This window comes from Eurosta solidaginis, chromosome 2 (genome assembly GCF_040869045.1).
Source record: "Eurosta solidaginis isolate ZX-2024a chromosome 2, ASM4086904v1, whole genome shotgun sequence".
Classification (NCBI taxonomy): Eukaryota; Metazoa; Arthropoda; class Insecta; order Diptera; family Tephritidae; genus Eurosta; species Eurosta solidaginis.
This window is the reverse complement of record NC_090320.1, coordinates 93,034,419-93,060,654: the sequence shown is the minus strand read 5'-3', so window position 1 is coordinate 93,060,654 and position 26,236 is coordinate 93,034,419. Positions and strand designations below refer to the sequence as shown.

The 26,236-nt window shown below is 42.2% G+C and overlaps 1 pseudogene; it reads left to right on the top strand.

Moving 5' to 3' along the window:
- Positions 1 to 105: 105 nt before the first annotated feature.
- LOC137240081 (tRNA-queuosine alpha-mannosyltransferase-like) lies at positions 106 to 25,325 on the top strand (annotated as a pseudogene).
- The last annotated feature ends 911 nt before the right edge of the window (positions 25,326 to 26,236 follow it).

Sequence of the window (26,236 nt, the reverse complement as noted above, 5' to 3'; positions counted from 1 at the left end):
AGGGTGTGTTGGATCTCATGGATCCGAGTTGTGATACCCTTTGGATCGCGCGCAATGTTCTTACTGCGTAAGAACCGAAAAGAGCAAATGTCATCGAGTGGCAACCTTGTTTCGTTCGTTCAAAATGTCATTCAATCATGGAAATGAGTATACAGACATTTTGAATGAATTTTCATTATGAAAAAAACGTGTCATGGGTGAGTATAAGTATCGTTCCCTTTTTATAATTTTTGTAACATTTTCTAATTTCTTATTCCTCTTTTTTTTGTCGTTTCAGCTGATTACTAATCCTTCGCAAGAGCAAACTCTGATATTGGAAATACAAATAAATTCTGGAAAATACAGAATTTCCTCAACGATTCGGCTTATAGGGAAATTCTAGAACCTAGCGAAATTTTTAATATATGGTTATGTATGGAACGTCGAACGCCGGCGTATACCATTTTCGGATCCACATCCTTGGGGGCGAGTAGATGAGGTACATACGAATTTTTATATTCTTGCAAATAAAAACATAATTTTATGAATTAAATTAAATATTAATGGGAAAATAACATTTTCAGCACTTTGCCATGTCGAAGCCAACGATGTTGATCATAGAACCGTTCTTTGGTGGGAGTCGCAAGCAGCTGATAGATACAATTATTGAATGTTTAAACGTTTCCGACTATGAAATATTCAGTCTTCCAGCAAAGAAATGGCATTGGCGTGCGCGTACCGGTGCTCTATATAACATGAACACAAATTACTCTTCACCAGTTCTGTATCGAATTTGGCGGAGCTTTTGGGTGTACGTCCAGATTTAGTAGGCTGTTAAAAAAATTGTTTACTTCCATGAAAATCAATTAGTTTATCCAGCGCGTGAGGTGAAAGAGCGCGATTGTCAATATGGTTTGAACCAAATATTAACTTGCCTTGCAGCCGACAATATTATATTTAATTCGAATTTTAATCGAACTTCTTTCTTGGATAGCATTATGCCGTTTCTTAGCATACAACCAGATTTTAAACTGAAGCATATACGCGAGAAGATTGAAAAAAAAATGTGATGTGTTATATTATCCTATAAAATTGTATGCCTTCCCCAATAAACGACTGATGATCGGTGGTGCTGAACCATCTCTAACTTCGCTAATGAGTGATAAAGACTGTTTGCATTTAGTTTGGCCACATCGCTGGGAGCATGACAAAAATCCTAAATTGTTGGTAGAGGTATTATTGGAGCTAAATAAACGGCAAGTTGACTTTAAAGTAACAATATGTGGTGAGAACTATCAGGCGGCACCGGAGTCTTTTGATGGCTTACCGGATAAATTAGGTGCAAAGTTGGTATGTTTTGGTTTTTTACCGCGTGATAAATATATAAAAACTTTGCTCTCTGGCGATGTTGTAATGTCAACAGCAGGACAGGAATTTTACGGCGTGGCTATGCTGGAAGCAACATATTGTGGCTGCATGCCAATAGCGCCTAATAAACTTGTATATCCTGAAATATATCCCAAAGAGAATCTCTATAACACCTCCAGTCAGCTTATCAAAATGCTATACAATTGGTGTCGCAATCCAGAGCTATTTCGACGGCAAAGAGATACATTTTTCGAATACTTTACCTTCGATCGCTATTCAGCTCAACATTTAGTGCCTAAATTCCTAGAGAAATTACGTACTTAATGAGCGTATATATGTCGGTACTACAATGACTGTTGTTACATTGCCAGCTAACAAAGGCTTGGTGCAATATTTGCCGAAGCATACATTAGTAATTTAAGTAAAGTAATGATTATATTTGATAAAAAGAGAGTAATGAAACCTAAATATTGTATATCGAGGCGCTTCCCAAGGCAGTCGGTTCTATGTACCGGAGCGCCTCGGGATTTTTCCCGACCAAGGACTGTCATCTCAGTGTAACCCCATTTAATTTGTTGCGTCCCTCCCCATGTATGTCGAGGCTAGCAAAAATAACTTTGTTGTTTTTTACCTTAAAAAATGTCTATTTTTTTTTTTTTTTTGAAATTGCTTAATAGCTTGAGATGAGGAACTACTACACTTTGAAACAGCTTGTTTTTAACTACAAAAAAATCTCTTATAAACAAGTAAAGCCTGTAAAACACCTTCAAAAAGATCATAAAAAGTTACTTTGAATTTTTAAGCTTTAAACTAGTTTTGGTGTAAATTTAGTAAGTTCTTTGTTTACATAGAACTAATTAAGATTCTAAAGTAAGCTCATTTATGAAGGAAAGTTCCGATTATAGCACACTTTTTGGCTAGGCAATGTATATCAAAAGAAAAAAGGATATATCTCACTAAACGTAAAGCGTATCTCACTAAACGTACGCTAGCGAAACAATGCATACATATTTCTTAGTTAAAAGATGGACAAATTTTATGTCTATCGAGTCGTGAACAGATATGTATTATGTATGTATATAGGCCATAGTTATTACTGTATGTTACTCTATAATTTTATAGTTTAACTGCGTTATTTTAAAACACACGTATCTACTTATTGTTCGTCGTTATATTTATAAAGCTGAAATGTATATAAATTTATCCTACTTGGAGCTTCTTCTTAACCACAGTGAAACCTTGGTGTACCGCCGCTCTATAACAATAAATTCTCTGTTGCGAAAAAGCAGCCCGGAGCGACAATCCGTTGACGGATACGAATCCGAGTAGTTCAGGTATTTGGCCGAATGTATGGATGAGACTTGGGTTAGGGGGTTGGAATATACCCGCGACAAGTATGCATGTCGTAAGAGCCGATTAAAATACCAAATTGATTCAAGGGGCTGTGTAGCGCAACCCTTGCAAGGTGTCGCCAGCGCAATATATAGCTTGTCAGATGAGGCTGGTCTGCAGTTGCTACATATAGCAGCATTAATTTTCATGGCTGTTGCACTCATTGTTACTGGTTTGCTAAATTTTGCTTTAGGTTTTATATTGGCTGTACTCATCACACCTCTAACAATATTATTGTCCAGTGAAAGCAAAAATGGATTTCGTCAAAATTTAACACGCGCTTACACTATTGCTCAATCCAATAATATTCATATATTTATTGGTTTTATGGCTGACATTATTGGAATTTCCTAAGTTAACACTCAGTCAGTTGGATATACGCGCTTTAGGTGCATCAGTAGATGCCATTACATTTGGATTAATGGACAGTATTATTTACGGCAATTGGCTGTATACTGCTATTGCTGCCATTTATTTTCCGCTATGGATTTTATATTGGGCACTTGCGTTGGGCCGACATACTCCAAGCGTTCATCCTAGTAAAAAGCATGATTAGAGTTTCAACATTTGAACGCGCTGTTACAAATGATCAAATAGTAATAGATTTGCAACTTTTATGCTCATTATGTATTTATTTTGTGATAAACGAACAATTTCAGCATTGCTTGAATATCAATTAAAAATTTCAAACCCAACTGCTAAATAGTTCGTTTGAAAATTATTGCCAGAAGTGAGTCGCATTCTAATGGAGTACAAAGTAGATTTGGTATGCCCGTTGGCTGGGTGGGGTAACAAAGTCACTTGTATTGAACCGGCACCAGCACTGGATGTCGCTGCTGTGGGGCATCAAGATGGCACAATTGGTGTGCTTAACTTTAAATTCGATGAGGTGCTTATGAATTCAAACACGATTGGGGTTGAGTTGGTCAGGTACCAATAGTCATGTGCCATTTTGGAATTTGGAAGACAGAAAGGTAATGCTGGCTGTGCCACACTCTCGTTGCTCTACGTATATTGATGATTTTGTTTTTTAATAACTTATAGATCGCTAGACAGATTTGGTGCTGTTATATCGGAATTTCCATTTGGATCAACAATTGCAAAAATGATAATTGCCGGCTGTCAACATAATTGCTCAAATGAAATACTTTTAATTACTATTATGCTGTCAGGTGAGATTGTACGCATTATTATGAATTGCACAGACTGCTGTTTTTTTTTTTTTGGAAAAAAAAGGACCCTTTGGATTTTAATAAGCACAAGAGACGCGTTTTTATACGTTGTTGTGGCTTTAGTAGGTGTCACTGAGGGGGAGAATTCTTTGAATTGTGGATAGGTAGTTGCTCTCATTGTTGTTAAGCACCAGCGTTGTGGCCGTAATGTGCCAGACAACGACAACGAGGGCTGGGTTATGGGGTTTGTTGGCCTCGTTCGGGGTGAACGAGAGCTGGGTTATGGGGTTTGTTGGCCTCGTTCGGGGTGAACGAGAGCTGGGTTACGGGGTTTGTTGGAACGGTTGGGAGTTACAAGTCTCCCTCACTGGAGGGTGGTACTAGAACCAATTTCGTGATTGGTCTGGTGGTTTATCCCCTTGCCGTATCCAGTTCGACGACTCGAACTCGGTTATCGGGGCCATAATGAAGGGTGGCTATCCGACCTAGTCTCCATTCGTTGGGAGGCAGATTATCCTCCTTAATGACGACTAGGTCTCCCTGTTTAAGGTTTGATTGTGGATGCTTCCACTTAACGCGCTTCTGCAATTCGGTGAGATACTCCGTTTTCCACCGTTTGCAGAAGGTTTGATGCAGCGCCTTAAGTCTTTCCCATCGATTGACGAGTGAAGCGCGATTCTCGCTGACGTCAAGCTCGGGTGGCGCTAGTAGGTGGCCCCCGACTAGGAAGTGTCCGGGGGTAAGTGGCTCCAGGTTGGACGGGTCATTTGACGATGGGCTTAGGGGTCGGGAGTTGAGACAGGATTCAATCCTACACAGAAGGGTGTTAAACTCCTCTAGAGTAAATTTATAATCAGATGCGATCTTTTTGAAATGTGTTTTGAAACTCTTGACTCCCGCTTCCCACAGCCCGCCCATATGAGGAGCAGCGGCTGGTATGAAATGCCATGTCAGGGTTTGGTGAGCGTATTTCGAGAGAGCTTGGTCGCGCGCATCAACGGGGAATGCCTTGAACTCCGAGCGGAGAGCCCTCGACACACCGACAAAGTTCGTCCCGTTGTCGGAGTAGAGGTTTTTCGGGCATCCTCGTCTGGCGACAAACCGACCAAACACTGCTAGAAACGCGACTAGTCGCCTCTAAGTGGATCGCCTTGGTCGCAAAGCAGACGAATAGGCAGACGTAACCCTTAGACATGTGGCATCCTCGTCCGCTGTAAGACTTGATGTCAAACGGTCCTGCGAAATCCACCCCGGTGTTGGTAAATGCCCTGCTAAAGGTGGTGCGTTCCGCAGGGGGGGTTCCCATGAGTTGCGTCGGGGAACGTTTGCGGAATAGCGTACAGGCCTTGCAGTTGTGTATGATAGATCGGATCATGTTTTTGACCCGAGGTATCCAGTATTGCGTGCGTAGGGCCGCAGCATCAGTTGGTTTCCGCCATGTACGGAAATGGTGTGGACAAACTGGACTAGGACACGGGTGAGTCGGCAAGCGTAAAGGAGGATTATTGGGTGACGCTCGTCGACGGGAACGTCTCTGGATGCGTTGAGACGACCCCCCACCTGAAGGACACTCTCTTCGTCGATAAAGGGGTCTAGGGAGAGGATCTCGCTTTTGGCCGCGATGGGTTTCCTAGCTCTCAGAGAGCTTATTTCTTCGACATAGTGGTTTGTTTGGGATATCCTGATGAGGCGGCTAGTCGTAGCCTTGATTTCGTCAAGCGAAATCTGGTGCGACTCTGCTTTAAAAGACGGTTTAGTTTTTGGATGGGTTCTATTGGCGAATCTTATAATGTAGGAGGTTACCCGCAACGCCCTTGATAAATCGGAAAACCGATCAAGAATATCCTCGCTATTGTTGATATTTGTTGCTGCATGCACTTGTACTCGTTTTTCTTCGATGTTTGTGTGGTACTCCTGTTCGCCTTGAGAGGGCCATTCCGCTTTGCCTTCTTTCAGCCAAGAAGGTCCCTGCCACCACAAAGAGTTGTCGACTAGGTCCGTGGCTGGAAGTCCTCTGCTGGATAAGTCCGCTGGATTTGATGCGGACTCGACATGATGCCATGCTTTCGTTCCTACCTTCTCCACGATTTTTGTCACCCTGTGAGCTACAAATGTTGACCAGGAACACGGGGGTTTTCGAATCCATGCTAGAACGATGGTCGAATCTGTCCATAGGTGAATGTTAAATTTGCTTAAGTTCAGGTTCTCCATCACGGTTTCCAAAGTCTCAGCCAGCAAGACGGCACCGCATAACTCCAATCTTGGCAGTGAAATTGTTTTTACTGGTGCCACCCTCGTTTTTGCCATGAGTAGACTAACGTATGTCCTATCGTTGATCTTAGCTCACACGTAAACCGTAGCTGCGTAGGCTTTTTCGGACGCGTCACAGAAGCCGTGAATTTCTATACCGTTGGTTGGGGTGAAGTGCACCCACCGAGGTATACGAATCCGGTTAATGGCGGGGTACTCCTGCATAAAGGTTTGCCACCGACCTAAAGTGATTGCGGATACCGGTTCATCCCAGTCCGTCCCCTCCAGCCAAATGTTCTGCATTAGTATCTTGGCTACGATGATAACTGGAGCAAGCCAGCCTAACGGGTCGAAGAGTTTGGCGATGGCCGATAGGATCGCCCTCTTTGTCAATATATCCTGGTTTTCGATTGGTTTCGCTGTGAAATAAAAATAGTCGGAATGCGCGTTCCAACGGATGCCTAGGGTTTTTACCATGCTCGCGTCCTCGAACTCCAGAAAGTCTTCCGTAAGCCTGTGAGGTTTGGGTATGCCCTGTAGTATCCTACTGCAATTAGAGGTCCACTTTCGCAGAGGGAATCCTGCTGACTTTAATGCAGCTGTGATTTCATCGCGAGCCGCGATTGCTGCCTCGATGCTGTGCCCCCCTGCAAGGACGTCATCGAAGTACATACTGTTTCGCAAGATGTGCGCTGCGGTTGGCAGAGATGCCTCGACGTCATCAGCAAGTTGATGTAGGGTTCTGATCGCTAGATAGGGGGCACAGTTTACCCCAAAGGTTACCGTGTTGAGCTCAAACACGCTGACAGGGTCCTCTGCTTTGAGTCGAAAAACTATTCTTTGGTATTGGGTTTGATTTTCCTTTACCCAAATTTGCCTGTACATCTTCTCAATGTCGCTGTTGAAGACGTACTTGTAGAATCTCCATCGGAGGAGTAGTATTGTTAAGTCAGATTGAAGTACTGGGCCGGTGTGTAGCACATCGTTCAGGCTTGTGCCATTGGATGTCGGGCACGATGCGTTGAATACGACCCTTACTTTAGTCGTTGTGCTTTCTTCTTTGATCACCGCATGATGCGGTAAGAAATAGAAATAAGTTGATTGTGGTGGTACTACGGTGTGCACCTTAGACATGTGCCCTAGCGTGACGTATTCTGTCAGTACCCTATTGTATTCCGTCTGTAGGGCCGGTGTCTTGGCTAGGCGTGTCTCGTTCCGATAGAACTGAGAGCAGACGCTCTTGAGAGATGGGCCCAAACAGACGGTTTTTGGGAAGCTTTGTTTGAATGGAAGGGCGACGGTATATCTTCCATCTGAATTCCTTTCCGCTGTGTTTTTATATAGTGCCTCGCAATAGGCATTATCTTCGGTCAGGGCCTTTTTTGTAGGTACGTTTTCAAGTTCCCAGAAAGCGGCTAGCTGCTTGTCTAGGCTAATTTCATTGAAAAAGGATACCCGCGCATTAGTTGGGTGAGGTGCATCTGCACGACCGGTTAAAATCCAACCGAAGACGGTTTCTTGGGCGAGAAGCGTATTTAGAATGTTCCTCCGTATACCGTTTAGTATTATCTGCGGATAAATGTCGCCTCCAAGTATGAGATAGACTGGTTCATTAATGAAGAACCTCTTATCCGCCAGAATCAGATCAGGGAACGCTTGCCGAGTTGTTGCGCTCACTTGGCAAGTCGGAAGGTCCCCTGTTAATTAAGGCAGGACTAGGGCCACTGTATTGATGCTTACTAAGGGGTCTGCAAGCGAACCTAAGGTAATCGCAAATGGTGTATTATTTATTCCTGACACTTGCACATGCAGACGTTTGGATGGAAGGTTTATTCGCTTTTTTAGTCTTTCTGTTATGAAAGAGCATTCGGACCCAGAGTCTATCAGCGCTCTGGCGGAAAATTTCACTCCATTATAGTGTATATTGACACGTGCTGTTCCTAATAACACCCCTTTAGTGGTGTTAGCATGACACGAAGAGACGTTATTAGCATTATCTTGTCTTTTTTCAGACTCCATCCTTGCCCTAGCCTGCTGTGAGGTTGAAGGTGTATTGTCGGTGGCGTTTTGAGTCCACCTTTGAGGAGTTGTCTTTGGTTGTGCTGTCGGAAGATGGAGCAAGGTTTTGTGCCTTGCATGGCACGTGCTGCAATTAAATTGGCTAGTGCATCGTGTCACGGTGTGTCCACCCGACAGACAATTCAGACAGTAACTATTGTTTTTGACAAATTCGATTTTTCCTGACGTGGGAAACCTACGGAATTTTTGACAATTTCGTAATTTGTGCTCCGTACTGTTGCACATCTTACATGCCGACTTTGGTACGCTGGCTTGGTAAACCCCAAGTTTCATAGAATTTTCCCTAGAATTCGAATTCTGACTTTTAGGTGTTTTTGTCGTTTTATTACCCCTAAGATCGGAAACCGTCTCTAATGTCTGGAAGCGATTGGACAGGAATTTGTCCATATCCTCCCATTTGGGAATATCTGTTTTTCGTTCTACGGTCTGTTCCCAAAGAGCCAGTGTAGATTCAGGGAGTTTTGTGGAGCATAAGTAAGTTATAATTGCATCCCAATTTGTGATGTCAATATTATGGCATTGTAGCGCAGAAATGCAATTGTTTATCTCCCGTTGTAATTTTTTGATTGAGGTTCCACACTCCTGTTCGACTGCCGTCAGATTAAATAAAAGTTTTAGTTGTGTGTTGACGAGGATGCGTTTATTTTCGTACCTGTCGCTTAGATTTTTCCAGGCGGTTGCAAAACCCGCATTTGTTAATGAGCACCTGCCCACTATTTCTTTTGCCTCCCCTTGAGTTTTTTGTTTTAGATAATATAATTTCTCGACATCTTTCAGATCAGTATTGTGGATGTATATCGCCGTGAACATATCTCTAAAGGCTGGCCAGGAAAGGTAGTCGCCTTTAAATACATCGGTGTCACAAGGCGGCAGCCGAATTTTATGTCCACGGCGCGAAGAGTCTTCATCCTTTGCTTCATCCTTGGCCGGCTGTGGGGTGATAGCTTCGGCTTCAGCCGCCACAGCAGACATGCATTGCAGGTAGCATGCGAAGCAACTTTTATTCTTCTTTCTTAGTGAGCTGAGCTCGTCTTTGGACAGCTCAGAATTGCTGAGAAGACTTTCATATGTGGACTTGGTCTTCTTCCATAGTGCCCTTAGCTCCTCTTGCAGTAGTGCAAGGGTGTGCTTGTTCCGTGATTCGGCCGGGGTCGAGTTGAAATCTTGTTCAAACTCGACTATGGAATCAGCCAATCTAATATAAGTCTCCATTGCTTTAATTAATCTGAATATTTTGTTTATTTGAAGGTGTCGAGCTTGAAGGCAAAAGACTTAGTGGCGTCGGTGTGTATTCAACCGCAGCAGAAATTATAAGTGTTTTTTGTTTTTTGTACGTAGCCCAGCTATCAATCCTGCTGTGATTGTGCTGTATGAGTAAAACCTTTAAAAATACACGGATTGAAACTCTGATCTGATTGTATGTGTTAACACAGAAAGCAATCTTATGTGAATTTAGTGATAAGAAAAAATTTGAATCAGATCAAAAAATCTTGACGTGATGTAATGTGTTGCCAGTGATATGAACCACTTATAGAGATCCTCACGAGGATTATGTAAGCCACAGATAGAAATCCTGACGAGGATTTAATGTATATACAGTGTTATAGATAGAAATCCTGACGAGGATTTAATGTGTATGTAGTGATATGCAGCACAGATAGAAATCCTGAAAGGTTCTAGTGTGTACAAAGTGATATCAAACACAGATAGAAATCCTGACGAGGATTTAATGTGTCTACAGTGATGTGCAATGCAGAGAAGAGAAATCGTCTGCAAATATTTAATGTGTCTAAAGGGTGTATTGGACACAGATAGAAATATTTTCCAAAAATTTGGCGTGTTTAAAAAAGTTTAAAAAAAACGCTTCGCCCCACCTAATAGACGCGACCGATCACAAACTGTCATCAATATCCTCTAACGGGAGTCCAAGGAAACTTGCTGTTTCAACAGGGGTGGACCATAGGGAAAGGGGTGTTAGAGGCGTTGGTTCCACATTACTATTATAGAGATGGTTGGTGTCATGTGGGGACACATTGCAAGCGAGGCATACATTTTGTATGTCGGGGTTGATTCTGGATAGGTAAGAGTTTAACCTGTTACAGTAACCAGAACGAAGTTGAGCCAGAGTGACACGCGTTTCCCTGGGGAGTATGCGTTCCTCTTCCGCAAGTTTTGGATACTTTACTTTGAGTACTGGGTTCACCGGGCAATTCCCGGCATAAAGGTCCGACGCCTGTTTGTGGAGTTCACCAAGGACCTGCTTGTGTTTTTTCGCTTCATACGGCTGTGTTCTCAGATGCCGTATTTCCTCAAAATGCTTACGGAGATGACTCCTTAAGCCCCTAGGCGGTGCTGGCTCGTCAATCAGATGTCTGTTGGGATGCCCAGGTTTCTGGGTATTCAACAGGAACTGTTTGGTCAGCATCTCGTTTCTTTCCCTGATAGGGAGTATTCTCGCCTCATTATGTAGATGGTGTTCTGGGGACATAAGAAGACAGCCCGTGGCAATTCTGAGAGCAGTATTTTAGCAGGCCTGTAGCTTCTTCCAGTGGGTAATTTTTAGGCTTGGCGACCATATGGGTGACGCGTAGCACGTAATCGGCTGGCTAATTGCTTTGTATGTAGTCATGAGCGTTTCTTTATCTTTTCCCCAGGTACTGCCAGCAAGGGATTTGAGGATTTTGTTACGGCTCTGAATTCTCGGAACAATTGCGGCTGCGTGCTCACCAAAATGTAGATCCTGATCAAACGTCACACCCAAGATTTTGGGGTGTAGGACAGTCGGTAGCGTAGAGCCATCGACGTGGATGTTCAAAATGGTCGACATTTGGGACGTCCATGTTGTAAATAAGGTCGCGGAAGATTTAGTCGGTGATAATGCCAGGTTTCGCGAGGCGAAAAAACTGGAGAGATCAGGGAGGTAGCCGTTTGTTTTATTGCATAGCTCATCGATCTGTGGGCCTGGGCCTGTGGCCATTACTGTGCAGTCATCGGCGTAGGAAACGATTGTGACTCCTTCCGGTGGTGAAGGTAGCTTAGATATGTAGAAATTAAACAGAAGTGGGGATAGGACACCACCCTGTGGCACCCCTTGTTTAATTCTCCTTGGCTTTGATGTTTCGTTTCTAAATAGCACCGATGCCTGCCGACCACCCAGATAATTTGCGGTCCACTTTTCAAGACATGGGGGAAGGGTAGACCCTTCCAGGTCTTGCAGTAACGAGCCATGGTTGACCGTATCAAAAGCTTTTGATAGGTCTAGCGCTACGAGTACTGTTCTATGGTGGGGGTTTTGATTTAAACCGCAATTTATCTGGGTGCTAATGGCATTTAGCGCGGAGGTAGTGCTATGGAGTTTTCTGAAGCCATGCTGATGGGAGGCTATTGGCAAATTTGCTTGGAAATAAGGGAGCAAAATGGCTTCGAGCGTCTTTGCTACTGGCGATAGGAGAGATATCGGACGATACGACTCTCCTATGTTAGCTGGTTTACCAGGCTTTAGTAGCGGGACCACCTTGGCCATTCTCCATTTCTCGGGTATGACAAAGGTGGAAAGAGACAGGTCTGCGCTAAATATTTGAAACCCTCTTTCCCTAGGCTTTTAAGCATCGGCATGGCTATGCCGTCTGGGCCCACTGCTTTGGATGGTTTAGCGCGACCAATGGCGTCCTCAACCTCTTTAGCGGTGATGGTGATTGGTGACGCGCTGAATTTGTGTTTATGTGCGTGTCTGTTGGCCCTCCGTCTAACTTTGTCGACCGTAGAATGCATTATATATTGTCGGCAGAAAGCGCTCGCGCATTTTTTCGCATCCGACAGCACTTTGTCGCCAAAGGCGATGGAAACTTGGTCTTTGTGCTTAGTCGGATTCGATAGGGACTTTACGGTGGACCAAAGTTTACCCACACCGGTAGAGAGGTTACAACCTCTTAGGTGCTCCTCCCATTTCGCCCGCTTGTGTTCATCCACAAGCAATCTGATGCGTTGGTTTATATCCCTTATTTGGGGGTCGCCTGGATCAAGCTGCCTTATAAGGTCACGTTCTCTCGCTAAGTTTGCGGCCTCCGCCGGGAAGTGGGCAGGTGGTCGGATGCCAATGATACCATGGGCTGCCAGTTGACGCACTTTACGAGTTCTGCGCTCACGATTGAGATATCTGGCGAACTGTGACAGCTTCCTACCATACGTGTGGGGGCGTCTCCGTTTATTGTGCAGAACGTCGTTTCTTCTATTTGATCCGCCAACATCTCGCCCCTACTGTCCGCCCGCAAATTTGAATGCCATAGATCATGATGGGCATTGAAGTCGCCTAAAATAATGCGATTGTTTCCAGTGAGTAAGGCTCTGATATTAGGGCGGTATCCACCGGGGCAACAGGTGGCAGGGGGGATGTAGATGTTGATGATTTCTAGGTTTGCATCGCCTGACCGGACAGATAGGCCTTGACGTTCTAAGACGTTGTCCCTGCGGTCGATGCCAGGATCAAATATGTGATATTGCACAGAGTGGTGTATTATAAACGCGAGGCCGCCTCCATTTCCGCTCTCGCGATCTTTTCTGTGGACATTATACCCAGAGCAGGTCTGCAATGCAGATCGTGCTGTGAGTTTAGTCTCTTGAATCGCAGCGATGCGGATGTTGTGCCGCTTCATGAAATTGACTATCTCCGTAATCTTCCTAGTTAGTCCATTACAGTTTAACTGCAGAATTCTGAAGTGCATGAGGGGAGACGTCGCCACTCTGGGGGTAAGTGACGGGTGACTACGCCTGGGTTGAGGAAGGCCAGGACGCAATTGCTGTTGTGGCCCTGGGACTGGGCGTCCTTGGGCAAGCATTGGGGTACCCGGATGATTTGGGTTTGCGACCTGGCAACATGGCGCGATGAAACCCGTCGAGGGGTTGCCGTCGCGGAGACCAGAACATCTAGGAAAGTGGCACCACCCAAGGCAGGAGCTGCATTGGGCGGATGTCGCAAACATATATATTCTGTGCTGGCAAACGGTGCAAACGGAGGTAGGGACTAAGAGTCTGTTTCCCTGACCTACACGATTGCTGCCGGAAAAGAGGGGGGGAGAAGACGGGGGCAGGGGCTGTTGCTCAGCATTGCTTCCGACTCTACTTCGAAGATTGTAGTTATGAGTGGTAGCAGCTGTTTGAGTTGTTGGCGCCGTAAGGCGCGAGCAGCAGCGGGTACTTGTTGTGGCTTGCTGAGCAGCGGGGCTGCTGGAAGGTAATGGGGGGCGCTTAGACGTAGACTACGGGGCGCCTTTGGGCGTGAACAGCAAGGAGCCACAAAAGATTTATAAAAGTTACGTGGACGTCGGGTTTTGGGATCAAGCCCAGAACAACCTGTCCGATGCAACCATCCCTTACACGAGACACACTGAACAGAGTATGACCGTCCTAAAAAGATTCTTTTCCGGCAGATGCAGCAAAACCTTTTCTCAGGACCGGGGTCAGGAGACGGACCCGGATTGGATTCGATACCTTCCCGGAGCTAGAGAATATGGAGCAGTCCTGCTGCAAGGAGCTGCTGGGAGGATGACAATTTGTGGGAGGGACGAAACAAATTAAATGGGGTTACACTGAAATGACAGTCCTTGGTCGGCAAAAATCCCGAGTCGCTCCGGTACATAGAACCGACTGCCTTGGGAAGCAGATGTAATCCCGATGTGGATTGTGTGTCAACCTCGAGATTTGAACCACAAATCGAAATCCTGAGGATTTAATGTGTGTAATTCTATAAATTTGAACCACCGATAGAAATCCCAATGAGGATTTAATGTGTATACTTAGTGATGTGAAACACAGATAGAAATCCTAACGAGGATTTAATGTGTATACAAAGTGAAAGTGAACGCTGAGTATTCCCGAGTAGCCAACCAGGGATCTTTCCCAATATAAAAAAATAAATGTGTTTATCCAACTTACTGTGGAAAATTACGATTTAAAGTATTAAGAAAAAATGAGAAAAATACAAGCTATATAATATAGTGATATAGTTTGTTTGTGTGATCAAGCCACTAGCCACCCAACGCAGTGCTAATTTTTTGGCTTTTGGTATTATTCCAGCTCGCAAACTGAGTAATAAAGCGAATTCTGTGATAGATAAGCTAAGGCTATCAACCAAGTGAAAATATGGTTTCTGACTAGGAAGTTTTGTCAACGTATGTGACGACGAGGGGTACAACACAGTGCAGTGATGAATGTGAAAAAAAAAAACAAAAAAAAATTCACTGACTGTCTGCCTTGAGCGGTGTCGAGTAACCCTTACCACTGGTGGGGGGAATTACCCGATCGTCAAAAGGCGATTGATGTGTTTAAAACCACGAAATCCAACAATTTCGCTTGCTTTGCCTTTTTTGTCTATCACGGAATGCACCTTTCGTACGTAAAATCACGTAAATAAAAAGAAAAAAATTTGTGCAACCAAGCAACCACGTACCTTGTGTTTTTAGTTGATCGATGTGATAAATGGACTGTATGCGATAATAATTGACTGTGGCTGATGAATGTGATGTTATGATGATGATATGATGTGTATGTGATAATAATGGACTGTGGCTGATGAATGTGATGTTATGATGATGATATGATGTGTATGTGATGTCGTGACGATGATATTAGTGGACTGTATGAGTGATATTGGACTGTATGATGTATGCTACTGTTGATGTGATGATTTTATGGCAGTATGTGTGTTGTGTGATAGCGAGTTGCCAAAAATTTTGTGCTAGTTGGTTTTGTTTCGCTGATTACTTTTTCCAATGCTGGTTTAATTTAATAATTCTATAAATAATTTTCCTTGGTTGATAAATATGATTTATGTTGTCTTCAAATGTTTCGATTTTCTCGGCGCGTAAGGACCAAATGTTGCGGGGGGAATGTGGCACCCGTGTCGTGGGGCGCGTTCGCACGCAAATGAAAGAAATAAAAAGGGAGAGTTAATATCGAGTAATCACAATTTATTATTGTTTATTTATAAAATATAAAGGAAGGTATTAGCGACGAGCTACGATATGTGTTTATAAAAATGAAACTCTCACAAACTAATTATTTCACAATATAAATAGCAATTCCGATTTAATCTGCAGTAGTGCAGAAAGAAATTAAAAAGGAAGTGCAAATAGTTAAGATATAAGAAGTTTACACTTGGCAATTCACAGCGTGGAATTATAATTTTATTAATTCAAATGCTTACAAATGAGCGCAATTATGATGCGGAAAAGCTATATATATCTATTAAATCACCAATTGACTGTGCACTTGGAAAATTCACATTTATGCAAATTATTAATTTTCAAATATTAATTACAGTGGAATTCGCACTTAGTAAAAAATGGAAAATGTGTGAAAATGGTTGGTTTATACTACTCACCTGGGGCTGGCTGCTGGCTCGTGAACGTTCCAAAATAGAAAATAAGGATCAAGACCGCGAACAAGTCCGCGGCACCTGCCGATAGCTAACTTTCGTTGAGTTTTTCCCCTTCAAAGTTAGCTTTCGGCTGGTGTTAGCCGTTACCGGTAATAATAATAAGTAAATAACTAATGTGCGTGTTAGGGTAGTCCGAAAATATTTAGGCTGGTGGCCTAAACATCGTCTATGGGACTTTATACCAGTTCACCTAAACAAAAGGAAAGAAAATTATTAGTGATAAAGTTAAGTAAAAATTTTACCATGTACTTACCCTGTCATTTGCCAATGCACACTCCAGCAACGCGTAAAATCAAATGAATGAAGAAACAGCGAAATAAATCGAATGAATGGTATGAATGTTCGTTTTCTGTTGTCTTCTACCGTTGGCATATTTGTAACCAACATATGTATGTACGTATGTCTACTTGTTTTTTGCACACGTTAGTGCTGCATAAAAAGGAGAAGCGTGTACCGAAAACCCGCAAGATACAAAATCGGTATCGGCCCTTTTTTGGCCCATACGAGCGCCTCATACAGTCCCATTACGTACATACACACCATAAAACCAGCAATACAACATGACAAAAATTATACTTTTACAAAAAAAAAAATAATTTTTTTTTTCATTCGGTTCCCATGGCTTTATGGGCTCGTTTTTTTTTGGGCCGGGGGGCAGGAATGGTTGTTTGTCATGAACACTCCTGATTTAAGGCTTCAATACAAAAGACAAGAATTAGACTCCCGAAATGAACAAGTCCCGAAATGAGACAAAATCAACTTTTTCTACGGCACTAGTCAGTTCTAAAGACAAAATACATAATGTATATAAATTCGCACGCTATAAACTCACCACATCAGCTCTATCAACAAAAACAGAAACATGTGACAGGGTGGTACATTGGTACGTAACATTTAGCATAATGGTACGTGCAGAAAGAACCCTTGATGAAAAGCTTCGCAAGTCTGGAAATTCATGTCAAGGGAAGGTTAACAGCCCACTTCTGCTTGTTCAAATTTATTTAATATGCCCGTTAGACCATCTAGACATTTCCAGATATTTTTTCAACTACTTCATAGCAGCCCAAGGAGATGGTTGATCTTCGAATTCAAGTAAGATTTCTTCTATGCATTATGAGCTTTCGCACAATCTTAAGTGCATAATTTCGTTGGCTCGTTTACGCTCGGCTTAACTCGCTTTCGTTTGCACTTGAATTCATTAATTTAAAATAAGTTTTTTTTTAATACAGTAACAATTTTTTCACAAATCGCAACTTCGTTTCGCCGAAAAGAAAAGTTTCGCTCCACGCAAAAATAAAAAATCGACTGACTAACTTAAATACACACGCAATGATTTGGGTGGGTGGCTTGGAATCACGTCCGTTCCAACCTCCCACACACCGAAATCCTACTAGATAAAAAAAATAAATGTAAGGCGCGATAACCTCCGAAGAGATCTAAGGCCGAGCTTCTTCTCCAATTTGCGTCGTGCTCCTCTTGATTTACCCTACAAATTGGTCGGCCGGGACCTACATGTTTTATGCCGACTCCGAACGGCATCTGCAAGGCAGATGAGTTTTCAATGAGAGCTTTTCATGGCAGAAATACACTCGGAGCGCTTGCCAAACACTGCCGAGGGGCGACCCCGCTTAGAAACATTTTTTTTTTTAATTGAAAAACCTTATTTTTTAAATTTTGATGTTGCTTTGGCCAGGGTGTGAACCCAGGGCATACGGTGTGGTAGGCGGAGCATGCTACCATCACACCACGGTGGCCGACGAAATCCTACTAATTGTGTTACATATGCATCAGCTGCTCGAAATCACGTACATTCTGACAGCACGAATTAACAATATAATACATAATTTATAATAGATATACACAGTAGCGGGAACGCGCCTCACCCAACCAACCTCACGGCCACTCGCCCCGGCACATCCATAAGACGTCACACCTCGTCGAACAAAATGCAGTCGCCCCGAGAGCGATACGATGCGTAAGACGCTGGAGCGGAGACCTCGGCCTCTTCGTCCAGCCCAGGGAACTCCCCCAAACAAAAACTTCGTGTCTGGAACGGAGACCTCGGCCTCTTCGTCCAACCAAAAAAACTGCGAGTCTGGAACGAAGACCTCGGGAGAGGCCGAAAGAAACAAAAGAGAAAGAAAAAAAATGTAGCCAGTCTAGAACGGAAACCTCGGCCTCTTCGTCCAGCCTTATTGAACTTCGACTATGTATTACTTCATGAATTTTCTATTTAAGAATTATGTATAATCCAATGGCAAGAAAATTTCACTTATATCTTTTCATAACCGCTCATTTTCATCCTAGCTTAGGTGGCATGCTGAGCAAGTCGGGCCAGACTCCCGGCCACCCGCGACGCTGGCGAAATACGTGATCTAGGTTAAGTTTAGTTTTAATGCAAATCTTCTCTCGTTCCTTTCCAGCGGTCGGAGATCGGTGGAGGTAAACGATGTTGCGTATCGCAAGGGGGGCGGCATGTTTAGGCAGGATGCCTAACTTTTCCGCATCTGAGTGGATCCCCCTAACGCAACTCTGCAATTCGATACTCGATACTCGACTTTAACTTATAGCCACCCACACCATCACCACCACATGCATGTGCGTGCCTCTTCGATTTCAACAGCCGTTCTGTAAGCATCTGCGGCCAGCGATCTCTGCCGTTCCTTTGCACTTCGAAAAAGGTATTATTGTTGACTTGTCTAGTTTATCCTTAGCCAATAAAGCCTACACTTTTATAGTGAGAAATCTCATCTATTTGTTTATTTCTTTATTCCACACGCCATATTCCCACTGATACGCACCCCCGCCGAACAGTATGTATGAATTTCTTTGGTAATAATATGAATGCGCGCATATCCAACGCAGGCAAAATGCGTTGCATACCATCACTCGTACAATACAAACTCATTGGCGTGTAGTACAATGGATACTGAGAGAGTATCAGTATGTCTCATTGTACATTCATGGTGTGAATGCATTCAGGCAGGACTCTACTATGAACATTCGAAACGAAATTTTTTTTGGAGATATGGGTATTTTGTTTACTACATATTTCCTCACACATCTCCAATAAAACAAAATCTGTGTAGGCAACTTACTAAAAGCATAAATAACAATAATTCAAAAATTTTCGAAAATCGAAAAACTGTGTACTTGGCCCAGTTTGAAATTTATGGTTTGCTAGGTGGGAGCTAATTCTACTAACTTTATTTATTTTAAGGTTTCTTTAAGATAAATAAAACAGAAATCTTATTCGGAAAAAATTCGAAGTCGAAGGATTTTGAAAACCCTTTTTTGAACACGTACGTCAGTTTTCATAATCAAATTTAGTTAAACTTCAGGAAACAATCTGGGATTTTTCATAATTTGATTTATGTTCGAAATCAAAAGTACTTTATAAATTCAAACAATTTGTGAAACTGGTATTATTTTCAAAGTTCGAATACATATAAGCTTTGTTTTCGAATTTGCGATCCAATACCTTTCTACTCATGAACACTTAAGTCAATTTAGTTAATAAAATTTTTTTAATACAGAAATTATTCTTTAATTTTAAAAATTTAGAACTATTTCTGATTTATATTTATTTAAATCTTATTTGCGACACCCGAATAGGTTTGCTATTGAAGTTGTGATCCAATTCATTTCCTATATATCTTAGTCAAATAGAGGAAATAAAAATTCTTCAACAATGAATCGAGTTTTTTAAAATAAATTTTTCTAAATAACACATATCTAGCAGTAAAAAAAATTATGAAAATGGGAAAGATATTCGAGGCTATTTAATCGGGAAAGAAACCAACTTCGAAATGCTGAAACTTTAGGTAGCCTCAAAGAGATCTAACTGCCTAGGAAAAAACCCAAACTTATCTACTTTCTATATGTAAACTATTTTCAAAATTCGGTAATTTTCAAAACCACATTATTTTCAAATGATCGTAAAATTGTTTTAAATATAACAACAGCTTTTCAAATTGAATACGAGAAATTTTCGACGCCGAAAACCGAAACATGGCTGATCTCGAATTGAAAAATCAAATTTGAAAAGTACATTTTCAAATGTAATAGGACATTTTTTATTTGAGATAATTTATTTTTTCACATAAGGAGGAAAAGGCGACATTTTGTAGCCATCACTTAAACATTTCTCATACAATCTTGCTCCCTTGTTTTAAAAGTTCTCAATTTCGAATGGTCAGCTTTACAAAAACTGCGACAATTAAATTTTCGTAATTATTTTACGAATTGCATACACAACTTTCTGGCTTGTTATTCAAATCGTTTTTATTAAGCACCTTTCATGAGGAATGCGGCTGCTCCTGCAATAAACAATTTTCAATCTCAAAGACATTCATTCAAACAATTGCGGGCTCCTACAATAACACGAATCTGGCTCTACATACCATCTATCAACTTGACGAAATTATCTGGGAAAGCACCAACTTTGCCATGTAATTCACCTTTCCACCAGCCCTTATCCGGCAATTCCATGCTTATAATCGTGATGACTTCCCACACTTTCAATTCTAATTCAAAATCATTTTGTGGCGCATATGAATATTCGACGCGACAATATGCACATTGCGATTTCGGTGGCAACGATGGTGCAACATCATCTACCAATGATGTATTATTGATTGTACTTGGCGCGCTAATGGAGCTACTACTAATGCTACTGCTATTCAACAAATCCTCTTTGGAATTATGAGAACTTTAGCGATTCATTTTTTTCGTTGTTGAACTAGTGCTACTGGACGCTGCGGCATTTAAGTTACCCGATGATGTGGTAGTGCTGGTACTACTGGCGACTCCACTTGACTTATCCATCAATGAAGAAGCTGCAGCGGTGGCAGTAGCTGATTTTGATGTTGTTATTGTGGTATTTATTGTTGAGGTGTTGGGACCGGCTGATGACCTTTTTGCTAGCTAAAATAGGTGATGTTTCGATAACAGTAACAAAATTTGAAGGAAATACACCGATTTTATTTTCTAAACGTTCACGCCACCAGCCTTCCTCGACCTAAATGTCAAATAGAAAAAGAAGAACATGATGACATCGGTGTAGCCAGCTCAACTGCCAATGAGAGCAATAAAACGAACAAACTTAAGGCCGGGCGCATGTCGTTCCTTGTCTTCTTTTTGTAATTCATCGTATGGTACTGGCGTTGACCCAGGCATATAACCTTTAATAAGTTCACTTGGCATAGGTTCGATTTCGGTTACATGTACAAATGATTTTACTTCACGTGTAACAAGCTCATCAGCTTGACCCCAAAATTTTTTTCAATTTAATATTACTCTTATCTTTCATATACATTACTCCAGATATTTTTAAAGTGATTTCTGAACCAATGGTTAATTTACTGTTCCACACCCAAGGTCGCTTATTAGTTACTTTGAGTATACTTTTACGTCATACATATCGTAGGCATTTGAAGCATCGTTAAAGTAAAAAAAAAACCATAAAACGAGATCGGTGCAACTTGAAGCGCTCTTCGCCTCCTTTTATCCTTCCATTGCAACCATCAACGCACCCAACCATTCACCCTCATCACATGCACCTTCATTGGCAAATTTGTAGAAATTTAATAACAATTGCCACGTGGGACATTGGGGATTTTGGTATTGCTTTAGGTTGTTATAACCATCAAGGGAAATATGCATATTTACATCGTTCAATGCTTGTTTCTGTGCCTGGTACGCAGTTTTCGGTAATCCAGTTGGGTTAGTCCGTAGCAAAATAATCTGAAAGTAAAAAAAAGGAGAAGAAATCCATTACTAAATTGCATCAATGGGCATCGCAAAGGTGTGACAAATGACGGCGCGGCCGACGCCGCCGTTGAAGCACCCCTTTTGCGATGCCGGTAACCTAAAAACCAGAAAAACTAGCAAAAACCCCAACCATCCTGGTGTCCTGGCCCATTTCCACCTGAAAAATAAAATAAATTTAATTAATAATGAAAAAATACAAGAAAATTAATTTATAATAAGAGATAAAAGAAAATATTACAATTTACTTAACATTTTTTGCCATTGATCACCACCATCATTCTCCAACCACGCGTAAAACGAAAAGAATGAAGCAACGGCGCCATGAATCGATTCGACCGTTTACCGTTTGCTTCAATTCATAGAGATGTATATTTGTGTCTATGAATGTTCGTTTTGTTTTCTCTCTTGCTGCCGGTATACTTGTACCAGTGCGCGGTCTAGTTAAAAAGGGAATGGTGGTAGACGAAAAAAAATGAAAATAGGAGTAGTTGGTAGATTTTGTCCAAGAGAACAACGGCTAGAGCTAATATTTGGACAACACAATTCATAATTTATTGCGGAACAAATAAAGCACATATCACAAAAATAGCACTTTAAAAAACAGGTAAACAAAACAAAATATATGGAAACTTGTATATACATAGCTTATGCTTATATTATGCTTGTTCTTCCTGTACTGTAAGCTTGAAATAATGACGAAAATTGACCGAAGTGTCTAATCACAACAATTTTCAAATGTACCAAAATACTGCCACAAATTCGCCGATTTCGGCATGTTACCGTTAGCTTAAAACTTTATTTTCATTCAAAGAAATGAGGAAAATAGCGCAGAAAAATGTTTGCATGCTCATTTACTAAATCTATTTCCTAAAAAATTTATTTATTTTTTGAATTTGTGCAGAACCTGGTTCAAAATGGGTTTGTTTGGGTTAGTGTCACCTCTTAATGTTATTTGGGTGGGCTCGGAAAATCAATATGTTTACCAAATGATCACAGTATTTAGTTTCAATGCGAATAGATTGAAATATTGTTAGATTTTGGGAATTTGGTGATAGAAGTAGTAGAAAATGAAAATGGGTCAAAAAAGTTGGTAAATCTACCAATGCGGTAAAGTGCGTGCACTGCTTGTTGGTATACTCATACCAACGTATGTACATATATTTGCTTATTTTTTTAGTGCTGCGTCAAATGACGCACGCTGGTACCGAAAATCCACAAGAGAAACAAAATCGGGATCGTTTTTTTTACCAATACTGACGCCTCGGGAAGTCCCAACACATACTTACGCACAAAAATAAACGCAAAAACCTCATTCAAAATTAATTATACCTCATTCACAAAAAAAAAACAAACAAAAAACAATTTTTTTTTGATTTATTAATTTTTTGCCGTCGGTACTGCTTGGTTTTTTGGCTGGGGCCTAGGTACAAAAGAAATCCGAGTCCCGAAATGAAAAAGTCAGCTCTTTCTACGGCCCTAGATCAAAGAAAAAAATCCATACATACTCTCACTTTACAAATTCATCACATCAGCTCTATCAGCTGAAAAAATAAAAATGCGACAGGGTGGCATTTAGCATTATGATACCGGCAGATAGAAAAATGCAGGTCTGAAATCTTCTGCCGATTAAATTTTTGATTGATTTTGATAATCCTGCCATATGCCAGCGATTCACGAAAGAAAAGACCATTAACTGCGGTCACCTTTCAAAATAACTCCGTCACTCTGAAAAAGGCGGCAACCCAAATAGATACACCTCGGCCTATCAAAATGACCACTCGCCCCGCACTTTGATAATGACCCGACCCATTCAAACATATTGCATTCCTTTCAGAAGAATGGGTCGTTTAGCCGCCATGCAACGAAATGCTGCCAAGAATGTAATGCGTTACAAGTCGGAATGCCGCGCCTGTTTTCTGTAACACCCCATACGCTTATGCCCCATCTTTTGGGCCAAAAAACCCGAGGAGCGCCTTTACGTAGCGATCCGCGGCAGCTATTGTGGAAATTGCTTGGCATAAGATCACCGCTCTAACGCTTGCCTAAGCCAAGGACGATGCAAAAAAAGCGGCGAAAAACATCACACTATGCTACACATCTCCTCGATTGATGAAGAGGAACAGCTACTCCATGAAGCGTGCTCCAAGCCATGGAGGGTACAAGTTGAGGAGGAGCTGGAATCACCCCGTGAGCGGATAGACGACTCCATATCATGATATGCGTCAGATGCTGGAACGGAGACTGGGCCTCTTCGTCCAGCTCGAATCCACCGAATCGGAGCGGGGACTCGGTTTCTTCGCCCGAACACAACACCAGCAGCGAAATCATTTCGATCGCTTTTGCAGCATGAGAGGAAGCGGCTCTAGCACGACACAGCGACAGTCCAGCGCAATACACGCGACGATCGAGCGGAGACTCGGTCTCTTCGCCGGCAAACCAAGAACCCTCAACGGAGACGACAATAGCGGAACCGCAGGGCGGTCACCTGCAACCACGACACCGCATTCAGCTGCCACCGCCACCATGACACCGACGGTTGCCATCACCCCCACCGCGGTCGTGAAAATAGAAGCAGGGGGCGTATTAATCGATGGATGCTCCCCACCAATGTGATTGCGGATGAGCCCGCCCAGGAGCTCCAACTCCCTACCAGCAACATTGGCGGGCAAGCAGGATGTCTGCTACTTATCCGAGGAAGACACGAACAGAACAAAAGGATTGCGACCCATGCTGCTGTCGTATCCAATTTTTGGCGAATGACCCCCACAACCATCATCGACAGCGCCATCGCAGCCCCGTACGCACATCTTCGTCTGGCGGATCCGCAGTTCTACTCATCCGCCCCGATTCGCCTCGTACTAGGGACAGACGTCTGTTCGGAGATCATACAGCCAGGGATTCTTCCAACTACGTTTGGCCCTTTGCTAGCTCAGAAGACCATCTTCCCTTGGGTACTCTCGGGCACAACCAAGGCCTGAAATTAAAATGTTCTGCGCCGACCGAAACACATTGTTTTATACCTTCATCTTTCATTACCTCCTTCGGAACCAACCGAAATATATAAATTTTTATACTTTGTTATTTTTATTGAATTTCTGTTGTACACAGTTACCAAGAGGTGTGCGTTTACAATATTTTATCGTTACAATACTTTATGTGTTACTGAAGTCTCGCTTACACGGAAATACATGAATTTTCATATTTTCGTTATTTTTTACTGAATTCTCTTAATACAAAATTCTTTGTTTGTTCATTTCCAATAAATTTATAATAAACGGCAAGAAATATCAACAAATAAATCTTTTTACATCTTTTCTCATTCCCTAGCTTTAGGTGAACCCGGCACGTCAAACTCTAACCATGACGGGAAAAGTGGCGAATGACCAAGGCATCAGCACCCATGCTTGCACACTATGAAAACCATCTTGCGCGCCGCCAAGCCGGCAGACTGGCCGTCGTTAGGTTAAGCTTTAGTTATAATTAGTTCTAAGTTTTTACTTATTTTTTCCTCTTCTTCACGGTCGGTGATATTTGGAGGACTGTGAGATTGCGTACCGCGGCATGTTTAGGCCCAATGCCTAACTTTTTCCTGATTGAAGGCGCCCCTCCCTAACGTTTTAATCACATTTCCAGCCACCCACACTCTCACGCCCGCATTAGTGTGCATGCATGCACATGCATGCGTTTCATACAATTGCATATATGTATGGTGACTGTGTGCGTGACTTCCCCTCCTTAAAAACCGGAAGACTTTTTCGCGGATTAGCAGTTGTCATCAGCGGGACAACCGGTCTATTTTTTCGATCGACCGCCAACCGAGACACATCACCCAGGATCACCGCCGTCACTTTTCACGCAAAGGTAAATTCAATTATATCCTGTCATCATTTAAATTGTTTACACTCTAATTAAATACCATTTTATAACGAGGAAATCCTCTTCCGTTTTTCTTTTATTCCTTTTGAGTGAACCACACCAATCCCGAGATCGACCAGTGTGCGCCAGCCCATTGCCGGTTTCCGACGCACCCAGGCCGAACACAACGATTTGAAGCATCCCTGACCCGTCTTCTACATACTTCTGGCTAGCTCCAGTAAGCTTTCCTCTTCATCTGACGCATCATCAAACCACAATTCCGTCGTAGTCATACTTTTTTTTTAATATTTGCATTTAATAACTAGCGCGTCTTTTGTTTATTTATTTTATTTTATTTGACAAAGTATTGGAAATGTGCTATTTTGAACTTTTGAATTTATCGAAATTCACAATAACGCTTGCCTTCATCGAACGCGCGTCATAATACCGAGTGAAAATTCGTTCGATCAGCTCTTTCGGCCACAGTCGAAGATCGAATTTGTCTCAAAATAGGGGCCACAGTCGTAGGCTACATGTTAAGGTTCATCAGCAGGACCAAAAAACGATCACAACTGTCGGGCATCCCTTTGACGGTGGATGAACTAAAAAATGGAACTTATCGTCATCGTTCAAACAATTCAGCAGTTAGACTTTGTGGAAGAACTTAAGCAGCTCAAGAAATGCAACGAAGTTGGCAAGGATAGTCCCTATCGTAGTCTGTCTCCCTTTTTGGACAACATCAGGGATTGCATTCGATGCCATACATCCAATGTTACTCCCATACAACAACCCAACGATGAAGTTATTAATGCAAGTGATCCATAACGAAAACCGGTACTATTATCTTTTACAAGGCAACGTAAAGGGAAGAATCTTGGCTCGTTCAATTGTGACAAAATGTGTTAGATGCAACAGAGCAAAACCAAGACTGCTA